Consider the following 16,094-nt stretch of genomic DNA (forward strand, 5'->3'; position numbering starts at 1 on the left):
AATAGCACGAGAATTCTGGATCAATCTGAAAAATCTCTATCCCTTCCACACACTACTCCTTTCCCCTGCCTAGTGAGTCACGCCTACCCCGAAAGGGAAATGACTTAATGGTGTAATAATAGTATATATAATATTCGATATTATACGCTTTAAATTCTCAAGATTTACGAATGAAAAAAAGAATGCTTAAACGTTTAACTAAATAGTTAAATATTAAAACCATATGGACGCATTTTTTCGACGACGATAGAATTTTTAACAAAATAGTTCAATTTCGAAACAAAGATGTTAATTCTAAAATGAAAGAATTATTAACAAGTAGCTTAACTTTCAACCAATTAGTTTTATTTCCAAAGAAGAATAATCATCTACTACACAGACGAATTTTCATGAAAGTACCTTAATTGTCTACAAGATTGTTGATCTTTAAAGCCAAATAGACAAAAGATCAGCAAAGAAGTTGTATTTTCATCCCAAAAGTATGATTTTCTACCAAAACTATGGATTTTCAACCAAATAGTTGAATTTTTTACTAAAAAAGTTCAATTATAAATCGTATCCGTGTGCAAATTTAGAGTTTGACCTGCCAGGGTCATCGTAATTTGCCCCTTTACTACTTTGGTCCTACCTCAGCAAACTACGGAGGGCCCACATAGTTTCGACATGCTCACCTTGGAAGGCCCCTTGTTGGCTTCCTACGAAGGGCCAATACAGTGGCCCTCTTTAGAGCTTAGCTAAGTCCCCTGTAAGGCCCACATTAGCCTTGCAGTAGTTTCCTCCTTTATTGCCCTGCAAGACCATTTTGAAAATTTTTAAAATTAAGTTTAACTTAGAGTCGTTAGCGGTTATACAAAATTAACATTTGATTATATACAGAAGGTCTCTTGTTTATCTCTCGAAGATATCTAACACATTTGCATAATTTGAATTAAGATCCTGAATAAAAATGGACTCCAATCAATAATCGTGGTAGGTGATCAAATTGGAGTTTTTTTCTATGTCTGCTTTATTCAGTTAAGCTCTTTGTAAGAAAATGGGAATTGTGTTTTGAATACAATTCTAAGCATTTTTAATTTCCAATTTGGCTTAAGGTGAACATTACGATTCGTATCAAAGCTATATATTATTAACTGTCTTACATCATTGTGAGTGACGTTTTTTCTCTATCTTAAAGAAGAAAGAATACAATTAGACACTTTTAACCTTAAGAGCCCCAAGTAAAGAAAACACATGAAGAAAAGACCTCCTTTTTAGAAAAAGATTAAAATTAAACTTCTTAATTTTCTCAGTGTTGCAAATGAGTTACAAAATAAATCACAAATAGGCAAATAAGCAACGTGTAATGCTTACTTCATTCAAGTTTGTGCCGGCAAACGCGAAAGGGCGTCAAAGGGGATCATTGGATCATGGAACAGATTTTAACAGCTGAAATCGAACTGGATCAAAAATCTAGTGAGGCACTCAGACGGCCGGAATTGCTGCGAAATTTCTCGCGAAATTATAATTGAAATGTATATTTCCTCCAATTCAATATTTATAAAACTGAATTATAATTGACTGAAATATTAAAAAATTGTAGTTAGTATACTCAAAATAAAACCATTAAAAATAAAATGGTAAAATTTGCATAATGTAAATTGTTCATACATTACATTCCTCATTTTTAAAATGTTATTAAAAATGTAAAGCACTCTATTTTCTGATTTATTTTCTATTCTCATATCCCAGTTTTTATAAAAAAAAGTGAAAAAATCATATTATTTCCCAAAAAGGTAACAAATATTATTATGAGAATGTTTTGTGGAATTTTGAATAACAATTTAATCTTTGTTTCTAGAGTTATTTTTTTATTTTTTCTTTAACTTCGTGAACGCACTTTGAATTTTTCGTAGGAAAGAGTAAAGCGTTCAATAGGTAGGCCCCTGCGAGGGGCCACGAATCAAAAGAGGCCAAGCTAGACAATTTTCACATAAATATAGTTGAACTTTTAACTAAAAAGCACCAATTTTCAACCAAAAAAAGATAAGTCAAATTTTCCGTTAAAAAGGTTCGTTTTCAACAAAGTACAGTCAAACCTGGAGTTACTGTTGCTGGATTTAATGTTTCTAAGAATGAACGCCGCATGATGGGACTGGGTGAGAGGCGTTCTGGAAGGATATACGGTATTTAGGCAACATATACGTAGTATCCTGGAGCATAAAGCCTGCCATCAAACCTGGATGTTCGATAATCTTTTAAAAACATCTTGTGAATGCAGGATGCATACTGGTTAGGTACTTGTACCAGAAGTTGTGCACAATTTCTGCACCTGGAGCTTTCAAGTTACTGGCTCTTCTCAAAAACGCTGAAACGTCTAATGCTGGGATGTTTGTCAGCCCCACTTCAGGGCTATTGCTTGCTCTTGTCTTCTCTGGTTAGAACTACGCAGCATCTAAATTGCTTTTGTTTGCTTTCCCCTAAATACTTAACCAATAGCTAGCCAAGTCTTCCAACTGTCTAAAGGGCCGATCGCTCCACTTTCTTTGTAGCGATGCAGTTTTGCAGTAAGAACATCAAGTCTCTGCTGTTAGGAGCTTTCGTTTAGTAGCTTTCTGGTTCTGGTTCCTTTTTGATATTGAGTGAATGGACCCACTTTTAATTTTACATTGCTGACATCTATATCCAACCTGATTTTCCATGGTGGATTTTGATCCCTTCCTGGGGCAAAAACTGCATTTTTAGGCCTAGTTCTGCGTCCGCCCAACGCTCTAACGATTGCAACAGCTGCAAACTATACAAGAGTTTGCACGTTTAAAGCAGTTTGTGTTGCGTTCAAATGCGTAGGTAAAACTTTGCTCTTAAAGTGTTCTATTAGTGTACGCAGATCATTTGTGATGTTCAACTTGGGCAGACAATGCCTTGGTGTTGGTTGTACATATTTTTGAACTATAGTAAAGCATGACCGAAATTCCTTTCAAGATGCTGTAGTTTTTATGGGATTTAGCTGTTCACATCATCGTTATTATTATCCAGATGTGATTCTAATGGACCCGATATTTCGTGTTCTTTATCTCAAACACCTATGCCATTATCTTTAATCAGATCTTAGTTTCCTATATCTTCCAATGGGAGTTCATCAATAGAAATCTGCTTTCCACTTATATTTCGATAGCCGTTATTTCCACAGCCGAAAGAAATCTGTATTTTAAATGACGACCTGGCAGAGTGCCACGTTACCAGTGTAGCCCCTGAAGGAAGAAATTACATGGTACGATTGCATGCTCTGCGGTGCTGAAAACACCCAGAACTCACGGCACTTTTCGCATTTACGTCTGCGAAACCATACCAAAAAACTCAGGAGAAAAATAAGCATCGAGGTTTCTCGAAAGTCCAACAATCTGGGTGAACTGAATGACGAGGTCTTGGAGATTTTTCAGAAGAATCCGACCTCTGAACTATCAGTTGTAGTATGTACTATGCAGCGAGAACTTTGAGAGATACAAAACGTAAAAGAAAGTCAACGGCTGATCATAAGACAAAAATACAAATGCATCAACTCACCACCAAGATAGGCTGAAAAAGCTAGTATGCATCTCGCATTCAGTGTGTGATTGATTTGGCAGGAATTTTACAGCCAAAGTTCAACAGTTTATGAGCGAATTGCGGATCCGTTATTACACACTTAACGAGTCAAAGCTGCTGGCCATCAGGCAGCATATTGTTGACAGAATACGGTTACTATATGATGCTAGTAGAACTCTAGAGCGGAGAGAGAGAGAGAGGTGGGTCATAGAAACAACAGTTTTTCTCTGACCCATTTCGAATCTTCTCAAATCCTTCGGTTACTGTCGGACATCCGCCCAAACCGCAAGATGTCGGAGCATTTTGGAGACAAGTCTACAAAGTCCAGCATCCACCTAAAGAAGACTCAAAGAACATGAATAGCTGCAAGGATTAGTGCAATGCCCTCATATAAACTGAGGAAGAGGGCCCACCCATCGCTACCGAAGAAGTAAATAAAGTTTCAGAAAGCATGAAGAACTTTTCCGCTCCGGGACCAGGTGGAACCAGAATCTGCTGATGTAAGAAGTTTTTTTCATCATACCAGGATTTGGCGCCTAAAGGCGGAGAATCCTATCAGCGCAACCTATCGATGGCTTGCATTGATTACCGAAAAGCTTTCGATTCGACCTCCCATAGTCTTATCATCTGTGTTCACTATCTTATCTGAAAAAATCGTGTGGAAAATGACGTTACCTTTCAGAAGGGTGTCTTTCAGCACGACACAATGAGCGCATGCCTTTTTTCCTTACATTATTGCCACTATCTCTCACATTGCGCTATTCCGAAGAGTCCTTTTGCGAAAAACCTGGAATTTGAAAACAGAAGGTCACTCATGTAATTTACATGGATGATTTTAAGATCTATGCTAAAAAAAGTAACTACACCCAGCTCTAAGGTTTGTCGACGAATACTCTTAGAAGATTAGAATGGAGTTTGTTTTAGCAAAATGCGCTGAGAATTATTTGAAGGGAGGAAAACTGAAAGGTATCCCCGATGACCCTGAGCTCGTCGACAAAAGCGCTAAACAACATCTTGTCGCTGAAGAGACCTATACAAATGTGGGCATGCCACAGAGCCGCATTCAGGGTGTGACATCTATAAAGGATACTCTCCAATGCAGATACAAACTTTTACATGTCAGATTTATTCTTCCGAACTGTTGGCGAGGACCATAGTATCTACAACGAACATGCTTGCTATGTCTGGAGTAATACTACTCTATGTATTTGGAGTGTTTCCACGGACCAAGGACGAGCTCAGATCACTTGATATCATAAAAGGATATTCTGGGTACAGCACATACCGTCGCAAATGGACGAGACCCTCCTTAGATGGCTAGAAAGCACGAAGAAGTGGGCAAAGGAGCGTTTCTGCGCAAAACAAATTTTTAAATATTTGAACTTATGAATTGAGCTAAGAAATTCCGTCGCTCCATCGTTCTTCAGTTAGAATCTAAATCTTACAACCATGCTATGAATAATTTTTCCTAAAACGGTCATTAAATGACGTAAAATAATTCTACTGAATTTACTGGAAAGTTCTAATTTCAAAACAATTTCAAATTAAATATATTATATTTTCTATGAAGACTCAAAAGTGTTGTTTCCATGATACAAATAAAAAAACGCGACAAATATTTAAGTACAGATTTGGGTATACTGCTGAAAAGGTCATCCAAAAATACTGAAACTTGATACTTGGCCTGAAGGTTCCGTTTACATCCCAATTTATATTCCCAAAACGACTTTTGGAGCAGAGAAATAGTAATAACTCTATGCAATTTTTTTTGTTTTGTTTGAAAACAAGAATTTTTTTGAAAACTGCGAAAAATATTTAGTTAAGTAACAAATGTTGTACATAAAAGTTTCATATTTCATCCAAAAACATATTTTCTTTTTGTATAATTTTTCTATAAGATCATTAATTTTTGTAGAAAAACGAAAAATATGTCCAACTTTTTTTTGGTCTGAGTTTTTGGGTGCACCTTGAAAAGGAGTCAGGCACGACTGGGAAGAGCGGATGTGGACCACATCCCTTTGGCCCTTCAAAATACGTGCAAATGAAATCATTTTCAATTTTGGCGTTCATATTTTGAAACTAATTAAAATTTTACCAAATTTAATACAAATTTCTAAGAAAAATATCAAAATTATTAACTGTAAATTTTCTTGGAACATAAAAATATTAGGACAAAAGCTTAAAAACAAAAAGAAAAGACGTAAGGTAAATGTCCCAGTAATCGCAAAAGTTGGTTATAATTTGAATATATTGTTAAAAAATATTCTGAAGGAACATTTAATGATAAAACCTGCTTATTTTTAGTATTTTATAACAGCAAATAGAAATTACATCCATTTGAATTAAATAAAAAGTCAGAAACTTGGCATTACAATAACTGGCCATAAGGTTACGTTTACTGGTACTTTTACCTTACTTCGATGAGATCTACAACTTTTGCCTATAATATTTGCATCTCAGATTATTATTTTTTCAAGATAGAAACAAATTCAATTTTTAAAAATATAAAAAACGTAAATAACTTAATTTCTATTATTCTGCTCCATAAATTATTTTAGAACTTTTAATGTGACCTTTTCGGAAGTATAGCCAGATATTTTCAGGTTTAAGATTGCTTACAAATATAATTATATTTTACAAATAAATATTTTTTAATTGAAAATCAATAAGTAGCTAAATTTAAATTTGTTTACATTGCTTATTTGAACTATACATTTAATTTTGTGTAACACAGATTTTAATATGATAGATATTTTTCGAATTTTCACATTAAAATGACTAATAAAAACCAGTTTATTCTCTATTTGATTTAAAATACTTTTTTCTGCTTTATTTCTTAACTTCATTGTAAATAATGTAAAAAGTAAGCAAATATAAGGTTACCATTTTCGAGAAATTTGATGTGTTGGCAAAGGAAGGCAAAAAATATCAACGTTTTCAGTAATTTATACACATATGATTTTCTGCTGCGAATTGTGCGATTTTTTTAGGCGTAACTTTATCTAAGAAAATCAGTTAGAAAAGTTTAGTATTTCGATCACATGCAAAAATTTTAAAAATATAACTAAAATATTGGGCTGAAAACGTCGAAAAAAACGAGAATTGAAGTTGGATTTATAAAGAAAAAAAGTCTCCTGTGAAAGTAAATTTCAACATTTTTTAGTATGAGGATTTTTTTGCAAGTCCAACAGACGTTTCTAGCAAAGTGGGGGTTCTCGTCAGTGTTTTATTTTAGAAAAATTATATTACATGGTATAATGAGAAGATTTTTTGCTAGGTATGCTCGTAGGGGCTATTGATGAATCGTTAGAACAAAATTTGGGATTTTAACTATTATATTTGCGGCCTAGTGTATATCTAAACTTACTATCGATTTCTGAATAGTTTATGTACTGGATAATTGTTTAATTCATAATACTTTTATTTAAGGTAACGCGACTTGTTATTTTATAGGCTAAGCTCTTTTGTACTCACAATAGTTGATTTTGCGTGAATTGACATAATTGAAATATTGTCCTATAAAGAGATGGGTTCGGAATATTTTTAACAAATAATTTAAAAAATTTTAATCTATCAAATAAAACACTGATGAAGACCACCAACTGGGTCGAAACATCTGTTTGACTTGTATAAAAATCAAGCATTTCTTATTTCTGGATCCTAAAGCCAATTACAACATCAGCTGCAAAGAATCAATTAATTCAAAGGATCAATATACCCCCCCCCCCCAAATTAATTATAATTTAACATCTCGCAGTCAAGGAAAATTTATAGGGGTGAGTTGGGTATGATGCCGACACAGGGAATGTTGTCAATTACAAATAACACCTGTGATTTTTTTGTCTTTATACTAATTATTTAGATTAAATGGCGTCTTATAGCCCAAAGAGATAGTGCATGCGTTTTCTGTTTAAAAATGCATGTCAGAAGAGTAGGGGAACAGCCGGTGCAGTGTTCCAATTTTTGCATTTTGATTTTTATTCTTATACCAATGTTTTATTAGAATAAAATGAAAGTTAGTTTAAAGTTATCAATATTTGAGGTCATGAAAATAATTTTCTTGTTTCCGACAAATAAGCGTCAGAAGTTTTTATAGATTTTTGAACAAATTGTGTAAATTGGTTAACTGTACCCGACTAAGCAGCTACAAGGATCCATGAGAGAAATCGCTATGCAACATATCTCAATCAGGTTAGGTTGTAGTGAAATTTCCACTTTAAGCAATACAATTTGATAATTGACATATATTTAAATATTTTACGATCAGGACATCCAAAAAAAATCTAACAAAATTTGATCAAAAGGGGAGTGATTGACATAATTTCAGACAGTATTATGTATGCTTCGAGGTTCTATAATCCGTACTCCCCAAAAAGTCATCCAAACTAAAAACATTTACGATGATATTTCCAATTTTTTACAAGAAGTAGCAACATATAATCATCAGCTGTCACTTGTGTCACTGTGCCGTTTGGACACGCTGTTGGCTCACTGTACCGGCCGCGCACTTTTTAAACTATATTTTCTTTAAGTATTACTGGTTATTCATATTTCAATATTCCGCTTTATAACAATGTACATATGTGTTGCACTAACCTCAAAAATAACAATTCCCATTTTTTGGACTTATTGTTGAAATTTAATTATAAAAATTATAAGCACAAAAAGATACGAAATCACCATCAAAAACCGACAATATATATTATTTTAACAATAAAATTTTGCAAATCGTATGGAACACAGAAAAACGCTGGTGTTAAACTTGTCAAAGCTCAAATTTCATTGGTCTCCCAATGAGCATTCGAAACAATTTTCAAGTCTCAAATGTATTCCTCTGAACGCAGGTGCGCATTTGGGCATCTAGGGGACAGTATCATTTGGAGACTGAATTTTGTCTCAATGCCGAGAGTTGTGGAGTGCTGCACCGCACTGTCAGCCACCTAAACACCTGCCAATGGAACTATTCGCATTGCGATATTAGACTAAATAATGGTTAATAAGGAAACTAATTGAAATAATATTTGCCTAATTTTCAACTTTCTTTCATTTAACAGTGTGTACTAGTCACTTAGAATAAAATGATAACTTCCTAATGCAACTTCCAAATGTTAGGTTAATCATGGCCGTCGACATTTAAACTAAAGCCGACATGCATAGAAAAAGTCATGACCGTCTACATATTTAAATAGGTATTTTCACTTCAACTACCAGCTAACTTCACTTTGTTGAATAAAGAAAATCTAGAGGAAATTTCTTCGAACGAACAGGCATCAATTAGGATGCAAACGGTCACGACTTTGTTTTTACATCCCAGCCTTGGTGGTTTGAATGTCATGAAGGTTTTGACTAACCTAAGATTTTGATATTATATCATGCCAAGTACAATTTTAATTCCAAGACACTAATAGTCACTGGTAAATGGGAGGAAATTACAAATTAGGTAATTATTATAACTTACCTGCTTATCAACATCTATTTTACCCAAATAGCGCCCGACAAAATCATCTTGACAGGTCACGTTGCGCTGGATAAGAAAAAACAGTTTTCAAATGATGCTTTCCCCTAGATTCTTCGAATTAACCTGTGTGGATCAAATTTGTTACAACTCACTTAAACGCCGATTTTGGTGTACAATGGAGGATAGGCGATTTTATGTAAACTTGAATAGACATATCCAAAATACAGAAATACATTGCCAATAAGAAAACAAAAAATTCCAATAAGTATTTTTTTAAGTTGACTGGTTCACTGTTCTTGCTGGTTCATCGTACTGGTCGTTCCCCTGCTTATAAAATACAGTGTGTGAAGCATTTTTTATACTTTTGATATCACGAATTATCTGTATAAACATTCTAAATATATTAAAATAAATGGAATCTTGCAGCATTAGATACCGGGAAATCAGATGCTAAATTGTCACCTATTTTTGAGTTACTGAAAAAGCAAATAGAAAAAAAATTTTTTAACATTTTTTTATTCTTTAATTGTTTCTAAACTTTGATATTAATATTTATTAATTCAGGATGAAAAGGAAAATATGAAATAAGCCTAATCAATATAATTTTGAGTTATATATTGCATATAACTATAATCTGGCTTTTGCCACATACTTTCCTTTGATTGATAAGAAAATATTTATTTAGTGTTGATCATCTTTCGAGTACTTTTTCTTGTTTTTGTTAAATTACGCTTATAAGAATTATTATATTGTACAGTTTTAATTCAAGAGGGTTAATTTTTTAAAATAAACTGACAGTAATATGAGGGCACCCATGTCCCATGCTATGGAACATGTTGGCCGAAATGCATAACCCACGAATGAATTAAATGTCAAATAATGACGTATTAAAAAAAACAAGGTTTCAAGGAATGACATCTTTTACCTCATAATGTGAGCCACACGCTAAAAACACAGATATCAAAATCACATTTCAATTGAAATTTATAGGATAATTCATTCAAAAACCAGCGCGATAGTTGATGCTCCCCTACATCTTTCCTCTCAACAAAAAATTTAAGTATTCAGAGGTGTAAACTTTGTATTTAAAGAGGTCTATAATATTAAATTGTTTTAAGCATTTTAGTGAAAAAGTCATTGAACTCGAGATGGTGGTAAAAGTCTCAAAGATTTCTTCTAAATTCATTTAAAGAGTAGAAGAAGTCAAGTGGCATTGTCTTACGAAGTAAATAACGTCATCTTTACGATAATTTTCACTTTATAAAAAATCACAGTGGATACTTTCGAACATAAAGATGGTAAAACACTCGTAATGCTCGCCACGGTTGGTCTTCGTGTAGAATGCTTGCACGTTCTGGTGGCGTCATAATTGATTCGCAGAAGCCATCTTCTGAGCACCTAAAGTCGTTAATGAAGACACCGAAAAATTCTAGAGACATCCACGGACAGGACTGATAAACATAATAATGTGTTTTGTACGTCCTGACCATAACATAAATGAAATTAGCTTGTGTTTGAGTGACTTATCTCCAGTCAAGGGATCATTTTCATATTGATCGTCATTTAAGACTAATAAAAGAAGTAATGTTGAGCTACAAATAATCTTTCGTACATCTTATGAATTAGGTAAGTCTAATTAAGTGTAATATTTTAGCGAAGCAGGAAAATAATATTAAAAAAAAAAGAACTGTTTAAGCATGGATACTATTCGGTTTTCAATTTTTTTTATACGCCAAATTCAAAACAGATTGATTACCTGAAAACAGAAATAATTTAAACAAAATTCGCATTAATATTTCGGTGTCAAATTATATATGGGACGTATTTGGAATAAATAATCAAGCGTCAAATGCTCAAACTCTTAACAAAGTTCCTGTCTTTTACCAAAATGTTTTATTTCCGCGTAAAAGTACATCATGTGCAGGTGCATGATATATGCATTTATATTCGTTCTGTTCGTGCAAAGGGTCGCGAGAAGTCCTCGACATGGGTGGCTTCTGCGATTATTCTCGTCATGTGAGCGTCGGCAATAAAAGATAAACATGCCTAACCATTAGTACGTGCCGTCTTCCTTGCATTAAAGTTATTGACTAATAGTCGTCTTAAACTTTGCGAAAGGCTTTCTGTGATTCCGTAAGGGACAGAGTTAAAACTGTCCATGACTTTACGATCAGAAAATGCTGATAATAAAAAATGTTGATTTTTTCATACAAGCAGCCAATCAAAATCGTTTATGTTCACTCTTTGAAATAAAGAATATTCTTCAAGGGACAATTTGAGAAGACATAAAAAAGAAGCAGCTGGTGAAATTCAAAATGGATTTTGGAAAGCCTCCTAATCTAAAATCAAACAACACAATCGGCACACTGAATACAAATCTCGTACCATCAACGTATAAAATCGTGAAAAGAGAAGGTGTTCCCTAAAGATCATAGATCTTGGAAGTGATCGAGTCAATAGTGTGTTGAATACCCACCACTTTAAATAGCCGTATACATCGTACAAGACGGCAGGACATTATGTGCTCATAGAGTGCGAGGCACGCGGCGTGATCCATAAATAATGCATGCCCCTCGTGGCTTGAGCTGTAATTTGATTGCGGAGGCGTCGGTTTGAAACTTTGGCGCCCCCCACCCACCCGACTCATGTGGATGCGAACATAATGGCACCTACACACTTAACTGCAAACGTGACGATGGAACCCCGCCGATGGTGTTCATGCATCGTGCATGGTGCTAGTGAGAAGTGGAATAAATGAAAGGATCAAGAAGGAGTGAAGAAACGAGGTGGAAAGGGTGATGTGTGCGCGGAGGCTATCATATGAGACAATCACACCATTGTTACAGGCTACATGTAATTAACGATAAAATCTTATCGAATTATTTATTTAACGGCCATAAATGCTGAAGAGCTTGCATCCACTATCATAAATTGAAGGGTGAATCTACAACTATTTATGTTACCAGTATCAAAAAAGATATAATCGTTCTGGTTACAAGTCATCTGAGCTGATATTTACGTTGCTTTTCTTTACTTTTCTAATATACCCTGTGTAGAAATTTCCCCGGTTGGCCCTACTACAACAAGGTTTCTGGTGAGATCCCGGCCGGGCTACCCCTGGCTGGGTTTCATAGACAGGAACCGGTCGGGAGCCGGTTGGGCTAAAATTTTCTCGAATCATCAAGTCGGGAGCCGGCCAGTTACTGGCCGAGCCAACCCTGGTTATATCTCATAGTCGGGAGCCGACCGAGTACTAGCCAGAATAATGTTTTTGTCAAAATTACACATTTGTTAAGAGCTGTGATGTTATCAAACACGTAATTATGGATAATAGATGAATTATCATTTGAAAAGTACAATTTAAAGATTTATTAGAGCATTGAAACAGAAATAAGCTGTTTTAAATTCTTTTTAAAAAATTACAAGAATGTTTTAACTTATTATATAAAACTGTTATCAATTTTGGTATGTGCATCAGCAGAAATGTTACAATTTTCACTACTTTCAGACAATGTTTAATCTGTACACTTTTAAATTTACCGCCATGTATATCCCGTTCTGCGCCTGGCAACTGCGTAGACACTCACTACTTTTCAATTTCGCACTTCCAACGAGGGTGCACATTGCACTCACGTCGCGTCATTTCCTCGAAGTTTGCAAATAAATTCGAGATCCGTAATTAAAATCAACCTTGTTTCAGTAATCAGTCCGAAAACCCCACTTAGTTCGCTGATAATTATTATTTTAAATTAAATTATACTCTTCTGAATACGTTTTTTTCTGCACTCCTTCCTAACCTAAAATCACACGTGGTTTCCAACGTAAAACAATTGCTCTATTATGAGTGATTGAAATTCTACTCCGATTTCCTTACCAGAATTGGTAAACTTGATTTGACCTTTAAAGTTCACCGTATTCTTTACGATGAGCCTTAAAAGACAAAAAAGTTACCAATTTCTCACCTTAGGCAATAGTTTTTAACCGCTTTGTGGCCGGATTACCCGACCGGATCCCGGCCAGTATTCAAGCCGGGAGCCGACCAGTTTACCGTGACATTTTTAGCCGGTTACCGGCCGGATTCCCTGACCAGCGCCCGGCTTTAACCGGGGCAATTCGGCCCGGACCCCGCCGGATCCCTGATAAGATTCCAACACGGGACCACAACCCAAATGGAAAAATTAGATCTAAAACCGCTTCAACAGACATTTGCATGCGGTAATTTTCTTACATATTGTTATCAAATTATAGTTTCATTGTCATTTTTAAATGTGTTTTCACTGGAACCACCTTACTGAAAGGGCACTATATGCCTTTATTAAACCTTCTACCTTTTATGTCCTTTCTCATAATCCCAATTTTAGTCAAAATGGCACAAGATACGAAAAAAATATCAATAGACATTAATTGTTTACGAAAAAAAATCAGCAATTTTTTACAAATTATGTTTGACTGGCAAGTGTAGTTTTTATTGTGACAAATAACATTCAAGAAATTAAAATTTTTGGAAAAAGGGCACAAGGTATGAAAAAAATGAAGACAAAAAATGTTCAGCAGAACAAGTTCTACAAAGCTTTTACAAATTATGTTTTGAACGGACGCGTAATTTTTAGTATATTCGTAAAAAATAACATTAACATAAAAAATATTTTTTTTTAGAAAAACAACACAAGCTGCAATAAAATGAAATTCAACAAAATTGTTCGCCTGAATTATATCTGCAAATCTGCTTTGAACAGCTTTTTTATTAGGATACGCACTTTTTTAAATGACGAAAACAAGACAATGAAAACACGTCTATTTCAAAATCAATGTACATTATAAATTGTAATAATGATTATACATTTATTAAAATGATATATTTCTCAGGATAACTGCGAATGAAAATTAAAGCTAATTAACTCATTAACGCCCAAAAGACCGAAGAACTAAGCTTTACTTTGCTGATGCAGTTGTGATAGTGAAACATGTCGCATATGTTTAAAACTCAACAAACTTGTGTTTTCAAGACCGCTGTCCCAGATGAAGTTGTCAAAATAAATGCTCGTTTACCAGGAAATTCAATGTGGCGGCATTTATAACAAAAAACACGGAAAAATTCAGGTCATAAATTTTTGCTGCTGGTTGCCGTATCGATTCTTTTTTTTATATGACGAAATTGGTGCACAAAAGTGCACAAATATATTGAACTTTTGAAAAATAGAAAACAACAACTTTGAAATTCAAGATGGATGTCTCAAAATGGCAAATTAAAAAAAAAGAAAATGTTATTTCTACCCTCAAGTGACAGCAATCAATTTGACTATTACCAAAACAACCTATTTATTTTTTCATGGTTTTTCGGGTCACTTATTACAAATCTGCCCACGAAATTGCAAAATTAATTTGTTTAAACGATTTTTTTAAAAGGATTCTTCCGAAGAATTAGATTGATCACAAGATGCATATGCTTTTCATGGTTTTTGGATCCACTGAGTACGAATATAGCGTCAGATTCGCAAAATTCATGAGTTGAAACAATTTTTCAAAAAAATTTTTTTACAAATTGTTGCAGTAGTGAAGTTTTTGCAAGATAGATATGCTTTCGTTGGTTTGTGTTTCCGCTGAGTATGAGTATTCTAACAATTTGTTGAAAAATTGTTCAAACACACTGATTTTGAAAATTTGACGCCAGATTCGTACTGAGCAGACCCAAAAACCATGAAAAGCATATGCATCTTGTGAACAATCTAATTCTTCGGAATAATTTCTTTAAACAAATAATTTGAAAAAATTAATTTTGCAATTTCATGGCCAGATTTGTAATAAGTGAACCGAAGACCCACGAAAAAAATATACTGGTTGTTTGGGTAATATTCAAATTTATTATTGATATCGCTTGAGGGTAGAAATAACAATTTCTTCTTTTTTTTTAAATTCGCCATTTTGAGGCATCCTCCTTGAATTTCAAAGTTGTTGTTTTCCATTTTTCAAAAGTTCAATATGCTTGTGCAATTTTGTGCACCAATTTCGTCACATGAGAAAAATTTGTCGATACGAAATCCAGCAGCAATAATTTTTTGTCTTCAATATTTCCGTGTTTTTTTTTCTTATAAATGCCGCTATATTAAATTTCCTTGTAAAGGAGCAATTATTTTGACAACCTCATCTTGTAGAGCGGTCTGGAAAACATATGTATGTTGAGTTTCAAACATTTGCTACATTTTTTAATACCACAACTGCATCAGCAAAGTTAAGCTGAATTTTTCAGTCTTTTGGTCATTAATGGGTTAAGAAAAAAATATTAAAGTAATAATAAAAAAATGTAATAATATAATAGAGTTCATTATAACATAGAAAGAACACATTTTGGGTCAAGTTTAATCGAGCGCGAATCACGAGATACGTTATGAGGATGCGTTCGTTAAAGCTAAAAGAACTTTAACAAAAGAGAATTTCCGATCATAAAATAACAGTTTATGATGGTTTGACCTTTAATTGCGAAACTTCTTTCCACAGATGTGGGGAAAGTACAAAGAGCGAGCGCGTAGTGCGAGCTTCTACATTATCGAGCGTGAAGCGGGAGATTCAACAGACGCACTCTAACTTGCGATCGAGACGGGCCGCGATATAAGAATGTGTCCGCGCATTGTTCATATTTTATCACTTGATATCAGTAAGAGCAGTAAAAGGTAACAATAGTCAGTGAGAGGTAAGATTAGAGAGATCAGTGAGTACAGTAAGAGATGAAAAAGGTTAAGGGTTGCGGGAGGGGGAGGGAGAGGAATAATGGTTGAATATTAGGGGTATGAAGGGAAAGTGGGATAGACAGTTTAACCGTCAGCTGACTAATGTTCCATTTTATAATAGAATTTCTGTAGAATGAAGGAACTCTGGGCTTTTGAGTCGATTGTCCGTCCGTTGCACTTGTTTTTGGGAGGGGAGGTAGGGGAATTAGAGTAAAGTTAAGGATAAGGAAGTAAGCAAAGTGTGTTGATACGAGGGTAGTTCAATAAGTCCTTAGAATGAAGCATAAAAACAATTTTTTTGGGGTAAATTTTTTTTTATTTTTCAACATAATCTCCTTGGAGCTCTATAC

The sequence above is a fragment of the Belonocnema kinseyi genome, chromosome 2 (assembly GCF_010883055.1).
Source record: "Belonocnema kinseyi isolate 2016_QV_RU_SX_M_011 chromosome 2, B_treatae_v1, whole genome shotgun sequence".
Lineage (NCBI taxonomy): Eukaryota > Metazoa > Arthropoda > Insecta > Hymenoptera > Cynipidae > Belonocnema > Belonocnema kinseyi.